Source organism: Scardinius erythrophthalmus, assembly GCF_964197995.2.
Source record: "Scardinius erythrophthalmus genome assembly, chromosome: 1".
Taxonomy (NCBI): Eukaryota; Metazoa; Chordata; class Actinopteri; order Cypriniformes; family Leuciscidae; genus Scardinius; species Scardinius erythrophthalmus.
Genome location: NC_138221.1, coordinates 63,260,548 through 63,275,328, shown reverse-complemented (window position 1 = coordinate 63,275,328; position 14,781 = coordinate 63,260,548).

Genomic DNA, 14,781 nt, shown 5'->3' with positions numbered 1-14,781 from the left:
ATAAATGACAACAACCACGAACATTCCAAGTTCGTTGCGCTGGTGATATTAAACACAAGTTTGTATGTGTTTGTCGGATAAGTATGAATTAACGTTAGCATTTAACAAACTGGTTTGTGGAGACAAACTGCGTTGTCCTTCGTTTACTTCCTCGCTACAATGTACAATTAACAATACGAACTATTACAGGAAAACACATCAACGAAAAAATCATACTTACAGGTTGTGGCTCGTAAATAGCTTCTGTTTTTAAAGTTGGAACTGCTCGATCTTTCAGGACAAGCCGTTGTGTGAATCCTGCATTGAACTCTAGATTGAGGAAGCTTTCCTCCGGAAAATGTGCCGCACAGAGTGCAACATTTGGATTATAATTATGAGGGACCGAGTTAAAAATAAATAAGACTGAACAAAGTGGACCTGCAATCTGGGTGAAAATAACAGCGTTTCAACAGCATTGCGGCAACGACACTCCACTACCACAACAACTCTTTTCCAAAGCAACATAAAATGGCCTCGACCCCTTTATGTATTGTGTTCCCAGAGGAGGGGTTTATGTAAATATTGGGCTTAGTGATGTCAGCAAGCCCACAGGAATGTCGTGTAGTCCTTCTCAGCCGTTTCTGTAGTTCTTAGAAATTGAATTCTTTAAAAGCAAATATCTCCCTTTGCTGTAAACTTTGAACGTTGTAACTTTGCAGATGTTGTTTATGCTCAAACAGCAACATTACATACTAACTAAAGTTAGAAAAGTGAAATCGTGTTTTACCACCCCTTTAAAGTTTGTTGAATGTTCGCCAGTCCTGGCCTCCTTCTTCCCTGAACTTTAAACCTTGCTACAAATACCTGTAATTAATTATTTTTCCAGGATGAGTTGTAACATTTCCAGTAAAATAGATTCTAGATCCTGCCTTCTTTTCATTTGACAGCATTGCTGCTCTGCAGTTGAATACTGTTGTGTGTTGTGTTGCTGTTTAAATATGTTGTGTTGCTTTTTAAATGCAAAAAAGAGGTGTTAAAATGGGCTGAAAATAAAGTGCTTCTCATTATCCATGCGGATGAAAAAAAAACAGTGTTTAATGGTCATTTCTGTTGATAAACAAGTGAACAGTCAGTTCTTGAATTTAATGTGTTGGAAACAGGAAAAATAGGCAAGTGGAAAAATCTGAGTGACTTTGACAAGGGTCAAATAGTGATGGCTAGACGACTGGGTCAGAGCATCTCCAAAATGACAAGTCTTAGGGGATGTTCCCGGGGTGCAGTGGTTAATACCTACCAAAAATGGTGCAAGAAAGGACAACCGGTGAACCGGCGTCAGGGTCACGGGGGAGCGAAAGCTAGTCCAGTGCTGTCTTGGTTTCTAAATTCATCAGATCTCAATCCGATTTAACATCTATGTGATGTGCTGGACCAACACATCCGACCCATGGAGGCTCCATCTCGCAAATTACATGATTTAAATGATCTGCTGCCAATGTCTTGGTGCCAGAAACCACATGCAGGACACGTTCAGGGGTCTTGTGGAGTTGATGCCTTGCCCAAATTTTCTGTATATTTTGCCGTCTCAAATAGATGATTTACACTGCAAAGGCAGCACAATTCAACTGAACAATAAAAAATGATCGTGATTTTAACGGTCAAAGACTGTAAAAATGCTACAGTGAAAAACTGTTCATTGGTTAACAGAAAGTTTCCTTGCTATATACGGTAAACAACTGTGATAGATCTAACGGTACATTTAATGTAATTTTATTGTAAAATACTGTTAAATTTACAGTTTTTGGAAGTGAAAAGAACAAGTCGTTGTATAATTTACAGTGAAAAAACGTAAATTGACATTCCCACAATTCCCTGCGTGACACTTCACATTTGATGTATTTTTGTTGGAATAACTATGTTTCTGAATGAATGAAACCTTTATTGCCCCGAGGGGAATTTGTTTTGCACTCATAGGAGCCACATTAAACATCAACACAGCAAACATGATAAAACAATAAGACAAAAAACAGAACATGTACAACAAAAACAATAACACAGCAAAGTTAGTGACATACAATCATCAGTTCAACAGCTTAAAAGAAACTATAAATAAATAAATATTCAATATTCAATAATACACATTTAAAATATGTCTATGTGCCTATGGATGATCTATTTAGTAATTGAATACTCCTCGGCACAAATGATGTAATATATCGTTTAGTTTTTGTTCGGGGCATTCTAAATCTACGTCCAGAGGGGAGGGGGGGGGAATTCTGAACAAAGTGGGTGCAATGGATCCTCCAATATTCTCAGTGCCAAATTAAGGGTATACTGGTCAGTAAGATTTGTGATGCTTTTAGCGTCTGATCCAGTAATTTTCCTACCCATTTTTGTCACCTTGTCCAGCATGTTCCTGTTCTGGATAGACCCTAACACTGGATGGCAAAAGTCACCACACTCTGAATAAAGGTTAAATAAAACAATGTCAGAGTACTAGTCTCTGCATTAAAACTGCGCAATTTTCTTTAAAAAAAAGAGCCGTTGCTGTGCTTTTGAGTATCTTGCTAATGTGTTGGCTGACCAGGTGAGTTTGTGATCAATAATAGTGCCCAAATACTTGTACTCCTCCACAATCTCAATAACTGTCTCTTGAATAGTAACAGGTTGCAGTGGAGGGGGCCTTTTCCTAAAGTCGATCACCATTTCTTTTGTTTTTGAAATGTTTAAAATTAGTGAATTTTCACTGCACCATTCATAGAAGTGGTCAACCTTAGTCCTATAGTCCTGTTCGTTATCTGTTAAAAACCCAACCAAGGCAGCATCGTCTGCAAACTTAATCAGTGAACATTTGGAATGGTGGCTGACACAGTCATTAGTGTACAGAATAAATAACAACGATGATAAAACACATCCTTGTGGCACTCCTGTGTTTGTCATGATGATTTTTGACTGGCTGTGACCCGCTCTCACAAACTGTAGTCTGCCTGTTAAAAAATCCTGAATCCACTTTACCAGATTGAGGTTTACACCCATAATTATCAGCTTCTCTATCAACATGTGTGACTGAACGGTGTTAAAAGCTGAAGAGAAGTCTGCAAATAGGATGCGTACATAAGAGGCAGGTGTTTCAAGATGTTTATAAATTCCATTCAGGAGGGTTGTTACTGCATCTTCCACACCTCTTTTCTCTCTATAGGCAAACTGTAATATATCCATGTGTTCTTTGGTTTGTTTTTTGAGATGAGTTAAAATGATCCGCTCAAAGCATTCCATAGCAACTGAAGTGAGTGCTACTGGTCTAAAATCATTCAGTCCATCTGGTTTGTGTTTCTTAGGAAGTGGTACAATTTCCGCAGTTTTCCATATCTTTGGGACTTTGTGTGTGTCAAGTGATTTCTGGTACAACCCTCTGAACACCGGGCTCAGTTGTTCTTTGCAGCTCTTTAGGATGGTGCCTTCCAGCCTGTCAGGGCCGGCAGCTTTCCGAGTCCTTACATGGGAGAAGATCCGCCCCACTTCCTCACAGCTTACCCTGATTGAGGCACTTGCTCTTCCTTCAAGGCTGATTGGATTAACTGGCACGTCATTCTCCCATCTCGCAAAGTGTTCATTCAGGGCATTTGCTTGCTCGACTGTATGTGCCGTTCTGTTAGCGTGGTGATTTTGACGTATGATAGTTTTTATGTCGTTCAATTTTATCTTTATATTGTCTTTTACCTTGTTTAATTTTCTTCTGTATTTCCTTCTGAATCAGCTTTCCTCCATAACGATCATTTCCTTTAAATGCTCTTTCTTTGTCCGCTAACAGTTTTTTAATTTCGGTTGTAATCCATGGTTTTGAATTAGCACATTTTTCACGTGTTTTGTCGAGATCACATTATCCACAAAAAAATTAATATATGACGTGACAACATCCGCATGCTCATCGAGATCTGCACAATCAAAAACGCTCCACTCTGTGCAGTCAAAACATCCCTGAAGAGCTGTCACACTGTCATCATCCCACACACGCACCGATGTCATTATAGGTTTTTCCCTTTTCAATTTTTGTCGGTAAGAGGGTAACAAAAAAACAGTGTTATGATCCGATCCGCCTATCGCTGCTTTGTTAACTGCTTTATAGGCATTTTTTATATTACCATAACATAGATCAATTATTTTTGATCCACGCGTGGCGCACTTCACATATTGCTGATATTGGGGTAATACAGATGACAAAGAGCAGCCATTAAAGTCACCCAGAATAAGTTTGGGAGTATCTGAGGACGCTGTCTCTAGTTCTTGTATGTGGTGATATATCGCATCTGCAACCTCTTTGTAGTTTGCGTCAGGGGGAATATACACTAGACATACAAATAGACAGTTGCCCAAACTCTCGTGGTACATAAGTAGGTCTTAAAGAAACTGATAAGAGTTCTAAGTTTGGGGAATTGATGGTGTGTCTGATGATATGGTGTCTACACCACTTGTTGTTGATATACATACATAGTCCTCCACCAATCGATTTCCCTGTGACTTGTTTTTCTCTGTCAAGTCTTAACGGTGTACCAAAGCCAGATAGGGAAAGACTGTTATCATTCACTGTATGGTTTAACCAAGTCTCACTGAAACATAACAGACAACTATCTCTGAATTCATACCGGTATTGCGTAGAGGCATGAAGTTCATCTAATTTGTTCCTTAGCGATCTCACATTAGAGAGGACTATAGTTGGAAGTGGGGGTTTCAATCCTCTTGCACGAACGCAGCGTTTAATTCCTCCTCTCGAACCATGCTTTCTCTTTGTCCTGTCAAGTCGCTGTTCAGTTGGACGTAGGCATTCCAAAGGAAAGTCTGTTGGAGGTGTCCACTGCAGCTGTGTTGCTAAGCCCAGCTGAAGTAGTTGAGGTCTGCCGTAGGTTATCCTAAATGGCTCAGCGTTTGCCAGGAGTAGAGAGAGAAGAGTGATCGCCAGGAAGAGTTCCAAGTAAGCCATGTTGCTGTCCATTGTTTACATCCAATTGCCGGCGTTTACATTCGAAACAATCAAAAATACGATTTAACACCGAAGGACAGCAATTTAACAAACAAAAAACAAAACAAAACAACGTACTAACAAACAATATACCAAACAGTCAGAGCTCCCTTGTGCGTGTTAGCGCCACTTTCGCCCAAAAACTGTGATTGTTGGTTGTCAGTGTATTACTATGGTACAAAACAGATATAAATTCTTCAATAGGTCAGTAAATTAACATTATATCAGATAATTAAATACAGTTTATTACTGTAAATTTAAGTAAAGTCTGTAAAATGTAAAATGTTGCTACCATATTTTTTACGGTAAATTTCTGGCAACCACAGCTGCCGGTATTTTACCGTAAATTGAACAGATTTTTTTTTTACAGTGAACAGACTGAGCTTTTATTGCTGGTCCTTTTAACACATGGCACCTGGTCGTGACATGATGTAAAAGAAAAATAATAATCCAACTCTGTTTTCAATAAACTATATATCTTGCCGCATTTGGTTGCAGTTATTTTGATTGACTTGACCTTAACCTTATACGACTGTACTGAACATCAAATCCTCAAGCATGTTTGGATATAGCTGGTGAGACACATTAGCAGAGGTAGGATGAGGCCGTCAGATGGGGAGAGAAGTACAGCAGAGGAAAAAAAAAAAGAAAAAGAAAAAAAACCCTGCTGGCATAAATTATTTTCAAGAGGGATGGGCAGAACTTAGGCCGTGGTGCAATCTTGGAAATCTGCCCTGAATGTTTGTTTGAGAAGTGGATCGTGTGTCTGAGGTCTGCGTGTGGAGAGGCCCAAGAGAACATATTATGCCAGGATCTTCCACCATGGCTTAATTGGGCCACTCTGATGGTGTCTGCACTTTTCTTTCTAAATTTAATTTATATCTAAATTTGGTTTCGAAAAGCTGGGTCAAGTCGACCAACCCACTGGGAAAAGTCCCAGGACTACTTAAGGCCAGTCCATCCCTGCAACCTTATTTTTTGAGAGAGTAAAGACATAACTCACTGTCAGTCGACTTAAGGATTCAGGGAACATGTCCTCTGTTTAAACACGGTTCACACACACACACACACACACACACACACACACACACACACACACACACACACACACACACACACACAAAAAATCAATCTTTAAGTAACTCAAGTAGCTTTGAGAGTCAGTCTTTTTGAAGAGCAGCAGCTCAGATATTTTTCTCATTCCAAATGCAAACGCATTGTTATTCATTGTATTCATTTTAAACTCTGACCTCACGTTTGGTAGCTTTGTGCTGGTTCACATTGCTATTTCAATATACTAATATCCAATATTGTGCTAATAGTGATCTAAAATTATATTTGTCAGAAAGGCTTTTTGATAAAACCTTTAGAGGTCACATAATTCCCTCTGGTTTGATACTGTGCTCTCCGTGCTGCACGTCTCTGGCCTGGTTCTCAGAACAATCACATTTATTGTTCGTTTCGGTGTTTAGAATGATTTAATGATAATGTGCACGTGAGTGAAGGATTTCATTGGCCTAGTAACCTGATTCATATACAGTATCTGCTCCACAAACCCAGCAAATCAAATCAGTATCCCGTCTGATGTGGGATGTTAGTCAACACATCAAAAATAAGAGTACTTCTATAAAGCACGGCACATTATTACAAAGTGGACTTTTTAAAAGTGTACTTGAAACATAGTGATTACTCTCTTGAAGTGCACTTAATTGGCCTTTTATTTCATTATTATTGTATTATCTGAAAGTCCAGTTTTGTTTAAAAAAAAGTACTTTTAAGATTTGAAGTACACTACAAGTGCACATTCAATGCAATTAAGCACACTTCTTTTTAAACAATGGGACATGATCTGAAAACACTGTAGTTGAGACACTGCATTGTAAATCGATTTTCATCGTTAAGTTTTCTCCTTAAAGCATGTTCTTTCTTTGTCAACCACTATAGTGTTCAAATGCAAACTAGGACAAGAATCAAAGCTTTGGCTGGGACTATAAGTGCCAATCCAGGCTCTCTGACTTCCCTGACTCTTTATCAACAGAATTGTGAATTCCTCACTTAACCTCACATAACTCTCTAAAGTTTTCTAGAGAAGACTGAGAGGAGGAGCCAGGCAATCCCTCAGATTTCCCTCGGAGGGCTGGAGAGGTGACTGCAGATAGAATTTGGGTGGTTTGTTTGTTTTGACTTGAGGGTTTGAGAAGATTGGAGGAGCAGAAGCAGAGATTAATAAAAGATTATATGTCTGTGTGCACGGCAGCAGAACAGAATGCCAGGAAACGGCAGAGTCGTACCAGAGATGAATTGAAATTCACAAAATCTTTAACATCTTCCCCCTTCTGAGCAGACTGGCATCTGCAGTGCCTGCTCAACAATTGAGCGTTAGGCAAACCGTTGGCAAAATAAACAATTCATGAAAAATGTAGAAAGCGATGAGAAAAGGAGAAGAAATTTGAAAGAACACTTTCAAAACTATAAATTATAAAGCAACAACCAGGTACTCAAATAGTTCAAAAGGTTATTATTGTTTTGCGTCTCCAAATTAATTTTTACTTTAATGCAGTCTGAAATGTAATTACAAGTTGTATTTACAATGTAATTATATATTTTTTTATATAAATAGCAATGCTATATTTGTTGTTTTTATTTTAGTTCAGTATAATTACTTTAATTCCATCTTGAAAATCTGGTCTTTAACTACTATTTACTTACATTTAAATTAATCATTTGATACAATGCACTTAATGTGTACATATTTTACATCGAACTTATGTTTTTAAAAAAAATACATGCATGTACAAATAGCTGTAATAAATTTTAGTACATCTACAATCACATCTATAATTAACACTGTCGACCTAAAAATTATTAATGACAGAATATACATTTTTTGGGTTAACTATCCCTTTAAAGACATCTAAAGTGTGACCTAAAAGGTTTTTAAATCAATAGTTTAAATCATAGTTTTATGATTATGGTTATAACAATGTTTTAGATTGGTTGAAATTGCTGACTAATCCAAGAGGGAAAAAGAAACAAAGCTTTGGCTGCTTTTATGAATATTAAGCATCTTCCAGAAGAGGAAGCTCAGGAAGTGATGTGTGCTATGGATATGATATATCTTACGTGGTCGATTGAAATGTTGTTGGACAAGCTTTATGGCTGTTAAATTCTTCCTGTGGTCATGTTTCATTCAAATCCACTGCGGTCTCTTGAGCATGCACTGTACGGGAGGTGTTGTGCAGTCATGCATCCGTGTATCAGAGAGTGGGTGTTTGCTGACGGGGCGTTGTGTTTAATCTTTCCCCGGGATTGCTCTGTTTTGGATGAGCAGTTCACTCTGTGCTTTCATTATGAAGCGCCACTAGCTTCTTACATCTGCATTAGGCGTTTATTTATCCCACTAAACATTTGCAGCTTGTGTCATCATAAACTGAATGAAATTAATGGAAGTGAATGTGCTGTAAAGCCCAGTGTCACTCACTAGACTAAAGCTCCATTCATTTCCAATGGAGACCTGACTGATGCAAATTCATGCTGAGAAATGTTGTTTACACGACAGCAATTTACTAAAAATGGAAAAGTTTTTCATTTGAATTTTTCACGAACACTTCGTATAACTGTTATTCACAAAAATTGAGTCAACAAGAAAAAGCTAGGGGAAATTAGTACTAAGTTTTTTGTTGTTGTTGTTGTTGTTGTATGAGATTTTTACAGTGTGGATTTTTTTGCTGAACCAACACAACGAAATCAGTCATTTCAACTTTTTTTTAAGTTGTGTTTTTTACAGTGTAGTAATAATAGTAAATTAAGCATAATTACAAGTAACATCCTAAACCAACCCCTAACCCTAACTGTAACTCTATAGTAAATACATGTAGTTAATCAATATTACTTATTTGAATAATTACAATGTAACTACGTCACCTTAAAAGTGTAACCAATTTCAAATTTTAAATAAAATGTTATATAAATCAAATACTGTATGACCTTTGTTGTATTATGAATTATTTACTTATCTGCCACAATTAAATATGTTGGTTTCACTTTATTTTGATGGTCCCTTTAACACATTCTGTTGACTATAAGTAACGTTGCACCTACATGTCAACTAACTCTCATTAGAGTGTTAGTAGAGTATTAATAGACTGGTAGGGTTAGGGTTAGAATAAGTTGACATGTAGTTGCAAAGTTACTTATAGTTAGTAGAATGTCTGTTGGAGGATCATCACAATAAAGAGTTATCAGATATTAAGCAGACAGTCTACTAATACTCTACTGAGAGTTAGTTGACATGTAGTTTCAAAGTTACTTATAGTCAACAGAATGTTCAAAAGGGACCATCAAAATAAAGTGTTACCAATATGTTTTTTAATTAACTTATATTTTCTCAGCAAATATTGATTTGTGAGATTAATTTCAGCATATGATTGGCCTGTATTTAATTATTGATTAATAATGATTACTCCGCTGAGATTCGGTGTTATGTTAGATATATAAGTAGATAAGTTCTCACATCAAAATTTTTTCATCTTTGACTCATTAAAGTCTAGTTGCATAATGCATTCACTTTCAGTATTACGTTCATTAAAGTTTCACTTCATCCATAAGTTGTGTCTCACTTCCAGGGTCTCAGCAGGTTCCATATTCGATGGCTATGAACAATGTTCCTGTGGGATCTCCACACCCACAGCCTCCACAGAAGCGAGCATGCATCCCAGCGGCCCACTCCTCCATCCTCTGCTCCTCCTGGGCTATGAGACTGCTGGAGCCTGAAGCTGCCCACCCTCCTGCACCTTTTACCCTCCAAACAACCACAAACACTGACTCACTGAAGACTCCTCGTGGCTTCCATCAAACCGCAAACCTCCACACTTCGTGATTTTTAACAACTTCTGTTTAATAGAAGAATTAAAGGAACCGTGAAGCTTAAAATGGTATAAAGCCAAAATGGAGTGCAGACTTTTTTTCTGTGATGGAGCTAAAGCTACAGAATTCTGAAGAATGGATTTAAAGTGATAGTTCAGCCATACATTTAACTTCTGTCATCATTTACTCAAACTCATCAAGTTCCAAACCTGGGGTGCGTTTCCCAAAAGCATCATTAGCCAACTATGTTCGCAAGTTCCGTCGTTATCAGCATAGTTCAACGAGTCAGTGTTTCCCGAAACCATCGTTCTAACGAACATTCGCAAACAGCATAGCAAAGTTGTGTTGTTGGAACGACAGCTCTCCACCTGTTGTTAGAAGCAGAGTTTCTAGTTTGCATGACATGTGGACTCAATAAATCCTTATCTTGAGCAAAATAAGCAAGCTGACATTCAGTACAACCTGTGTCTTTTATTTAGAATACGTAAATGTAATTTACGTCTTTTAGTTTGTCAAGAGATTTAAAGGGATACTTCAGGATTTAGCATTAAGCTTTGTATTAGTAGAAAACCTGTAGTATTTTCGAATTACCGTGCTTTCCACCTCATATCCTCCTGAGAGGAGAGATTTATGTACAGTATTTTTTATCTGGAAAAAATCCTCCGATGACGCAAAAATCGTCATTTTGCGTCATCGGAGGATTTTCTGGCCAGAGGCTAAAGACTACAGCCAGTAGGAGGAGCTGTCCTGCATGTGTTCAGCCCGCCCATAGAGGGAGGGATCTCACTCACAGAATGTACACAGTGTCAGCTGTCTTTCTTTGGAAGCTAAGCTAGCAGGCTCTTGTTCTGTGGAGAAAGCTGAGTAGTAGGAGAAATCTGAGAAGTAGGGGTTACCATCCTCCTTTTCCCGGACATGTCCGGCCGTCGAGATCGTCCAAAATGTCCGGGATTCGGCTTTTGCTTTCTGCAGTCGCCATTCATTGTTTACATGCACACCTTTTGTTTCAATCTAGCTGAATTCATTCCGATTGGTTAATCTGAATGTAGTGTTTACATGAACGCTAAACAAGTGATCGGTTGATGTGCGTTTTGACATTGCTAAGAAAATTCCTGCTCCTCCGTGAGAGATACGAGACCGGTGCGTCTCAGTAATCACGCCACCGGCCTCGCGCCGTTCTCCCGCGGCCGTCAGCCTCGTCCTGCTCGCCACAGTAAACGTAATGAATGGCGACTGTAGAATGCAAAAGCCGAATCCAGGACATTTTGGGCGATCTCGAAATCCCAGGCAAACTCATCAGGGAGACTCGCTAGTAGCCTAGCTTTGTTGTTTTCAACTGCGCTCTCTTACCGGTAGGCGTGGCTTGGGAGTGGCATCCTAGGGCAGCGAAGCAAGTGCATTCTGGGAGTTGTTGTCTTTCATCCACATAAGCCAAAAATACATTTTCTGGCTTTTCTCAGTCTAGAAAGCTCCAAATTCAAAAATTTCTTCACATTTCTTCTACATAAATGACCTATTTTAAATACACATTCATCTTTCCAGAAGTGAAGTATCCCTTTAAAGCACCGTTTTTGAAGAGTGCGCATGTGTGAACGTGCTCTACTTTGTAAGAACGAGCCTATGATTGAATATGAAAATAAAGCAAAATAACTGAGAAAAATGAGAAATAGTCCTCAGATGCCATGCCTGTAATTTACAGCAAAACATCTAGCGGATCTATCTCAAACAGATTCATTAAAAGAAGTTATTACTCCACCACGTGTGACATCATAAACCAACGTGATTGAACGACCACTTTGCGACAATACGGTTTCGGGAAACAGTCGTGGCTAGCTAGTTGATTTCTTCAACGATGCATCGCACTATGGTAGTTAAGCAGCAAGTTACATCGTTGTTCGGGAAATTCACCCCTGTATGACTTTCTTTCTTCTGTTGAACGTAAAAGAACGGTAACACTTTGTTTCGGTCTACGACATTCTACTGTATAAGTAACTTTGCAACTAAATGTCAACTAAAGTGTTACCTATTTTAAGTGATTTTAATATTCTAAGTTACTTTAACTCAATGGTAGCCAAAAATGTGCAATAATGTCAAATTAAATGTTTTACTTTACATTTTAAGTAACTGTTTTAATAAAATTTTGTCCTCACTGTAAAAAAAAAAAAAAAAAAAAAAAATACAAAGAACTTGACTGTATAAGTCTTTTTAACTTTAAACCAAGTTTAACCCAACTTTAAAGAATGAGTTGAGTCTTGTATAACTTGTCACGGCGTCCTGTGGGGGTTGCTCTGGGAGTATCGGGTCCGGGGCCCTTTTGCTAAGCGCTGTCCGGTCCCTGTACGATCAGAGCAGGAGCTTGGTTCACATTGCCGGCAGTAAGTCAGACTTTTTCCTGGTGCATGTTGGACTCTGGCTGGGCTGCCCTTTGTCACCGGTTCTGTTCATAATTGGACAGAATTTCTAGGCGCAGCCATGGGCCGGAGGGTGTCCTGTTTGGGGACCACACTATTCCATCTCTGCTTTTTGCGGATGATGTTGTCGTGTTGGCCTCATCAGACCAGTACCTTCAGCGTGCACTGGGACGGTTTGCAGCCGAGTTTGAAGCGGCTGGGAGGAGAATCAGCACCTCCAAGTCCGAGGCCATAGTTCTCAGTCGGAAAAGGGTTGGTTTGCTCACTTCAGGTTGGTGGAGAGTTCCTGCCTCAAGTGGAGGAGTTCAAGTATCTTGGGGTCTTGTTCAAGAGTGAGGGAAGGATGGAACGGTAGATTGACAGACGGATCGGTGCAGCTTCTGCAGTAATGCGGTCGATGTATTTGTCATGGCGAAGAAGAAGCAGAGCTGCAAGGCGAAGCTCTCAATTTACCGGGCGATCTACGTTCCTACTCTCACCTATGGTCATGAGCTGTGGGTCATGACCGAAAGGACAAGATCCCGGATACAGGCGGCCGAAATGAGCTTTCTCCGCAGGGTGGCTGGGCGCTCCCGTAGAGATAGGGTGAGAAGCTTGGTCACTCGGGAGGAGCTCAGAGTAGAGCCGCTGTTCCGCCACATTGAGAGGAGTCAGCTGAGGTGGCTCGGGCATCTCTTTCGGATGCCTCCTGGACACCTTCCTGGGGAGGTGTTCCAGGTGTGGCCCACCGGGAGGAGACCCCGGGGAAGACCTAGAACATGCTGGAGGAATTATGTCTTCCGGCTGGCCTCGGAACGCATCGGTATTCCCCCGGAAGAGCTGGAGGAAGTATCTTGGGAGAGGGAAGTCTGGGCATCTCTGCTTAAGACTGCTGCCCCAGTGACCCGGCCCCGGTTAAGCGGAAGGAGATGGATGGATGGATGGATGGATGGATGGATGGATGGATGGATGGATAAATTGCTAAACTTCATTATTACAAATATATCTGAATACATGACATATCATATTTCAGTATAAATGACATTAAAGTATATTTTTGTTTCCATAATTGCTTGTCAGTTTATTCGGCAGACACTTTACATTTCAAAGGCAATAGAAGTAATAATGAAATTACATATTAAGATGTACTTCAGTCCTACTTAAGTGGGTCAAAAAAAAACAAAAAAAAACTCCAAAGTTCAACTAATTGCTTTGAATAAATTTAACCTGTACATTACGTTCAAAGTACCACATTAGTGTTTGCTGGAAATTTGTTCAAATTAGCCAGATTATTTAATGAAAGATAGACTTAAACACAAACACTGCCCAACATTTCTGTTTCAAAAAATCTGTGCATTAATTAAATTTTGTTTAAAAAAAAGTTTAAGACTTTTGAAGTCTTCCAAGATGAAGGAGATACAGATTGCAGGATGCTATTGCTTCACAAGGGCTACATTGACACAGCCACACAAAACAGTTGTCATGTTTGGTGTGGTAAATATGAATCTTTTAACACTGAATTAAATTAACTTCAGACTGTGTGAATCTCTGATTATCTAAGTTTCTGGCCACAGTCTTGCAGAAGGACAGCATCCACTCTCTCATTTCTTCAATTAACTGTTTCGTTTTGAACCTGTCATCCCCCACTGAGAATTACTGTCAATTTGATCCCGTTCTTTTTCTCTTGTTATACATAATTCATCCTCATTTATTGAGTTTAACACTTAAATAGAGCACATCTTTCAGTTTAAAACACTCCTGCTTTGTTTAATGCCCTGTTTGCTCTTCTCCATCTTAGATTGTTGTAATGCAGATCACATAGCCTTACACTAAATCTCTGCAGACTTTCTCTACGGCCTGTCAAATATCTCACAGTTAATACACCCCACAACTATTGTTCCTCACAGTTTGTGAGCGCGCTAGTTAGAGTGTGTGTCCATTGGAGCCTGCTGTGCAGCTGGAGTTTGTCCCAGTGCTGGAGGGGGTCTGTATGAAATCTCTGGCCTGTCTTTCATCATCACTCCTCTCCACATGGGCATGAAGCTTGACCTTGCCTCATGGACAAGTGATTTCATCTTGGTTAAATCCATTTCCACATTTGAATATGAAGACTGAAGTCACTTCAAGGAATGGCTTCCCTTGTGAAGAAGAATTACACATAAGCATCCTTTTAAAAAGACTATATTTATTACAGGAATAACATCCTTTAAAAATATATATACTTAAGTGCAAACTGAACACTTAATTGCAATTAAATGACACTGTATTTTTATTTAAATTTATATTAAATGCAATTTAGAGCGGTTTGACCCGCTTAAGTAGGACTTAAGTACATCTTAATATGTTATTTCAGAATTACCTCTATTGTCTCTGAAAATGGTTAAAGTTAATGATGAATTTAGTGGCAAACATTTATGGTAAACTTATATACTTTAAAGCAGTTTCTATTGAAGCAGTTTATATGTCATGTATTACAATTTCATGCAATTACAATACATTTGTAATCACACATTTGTAATTAAGCTGCAATAT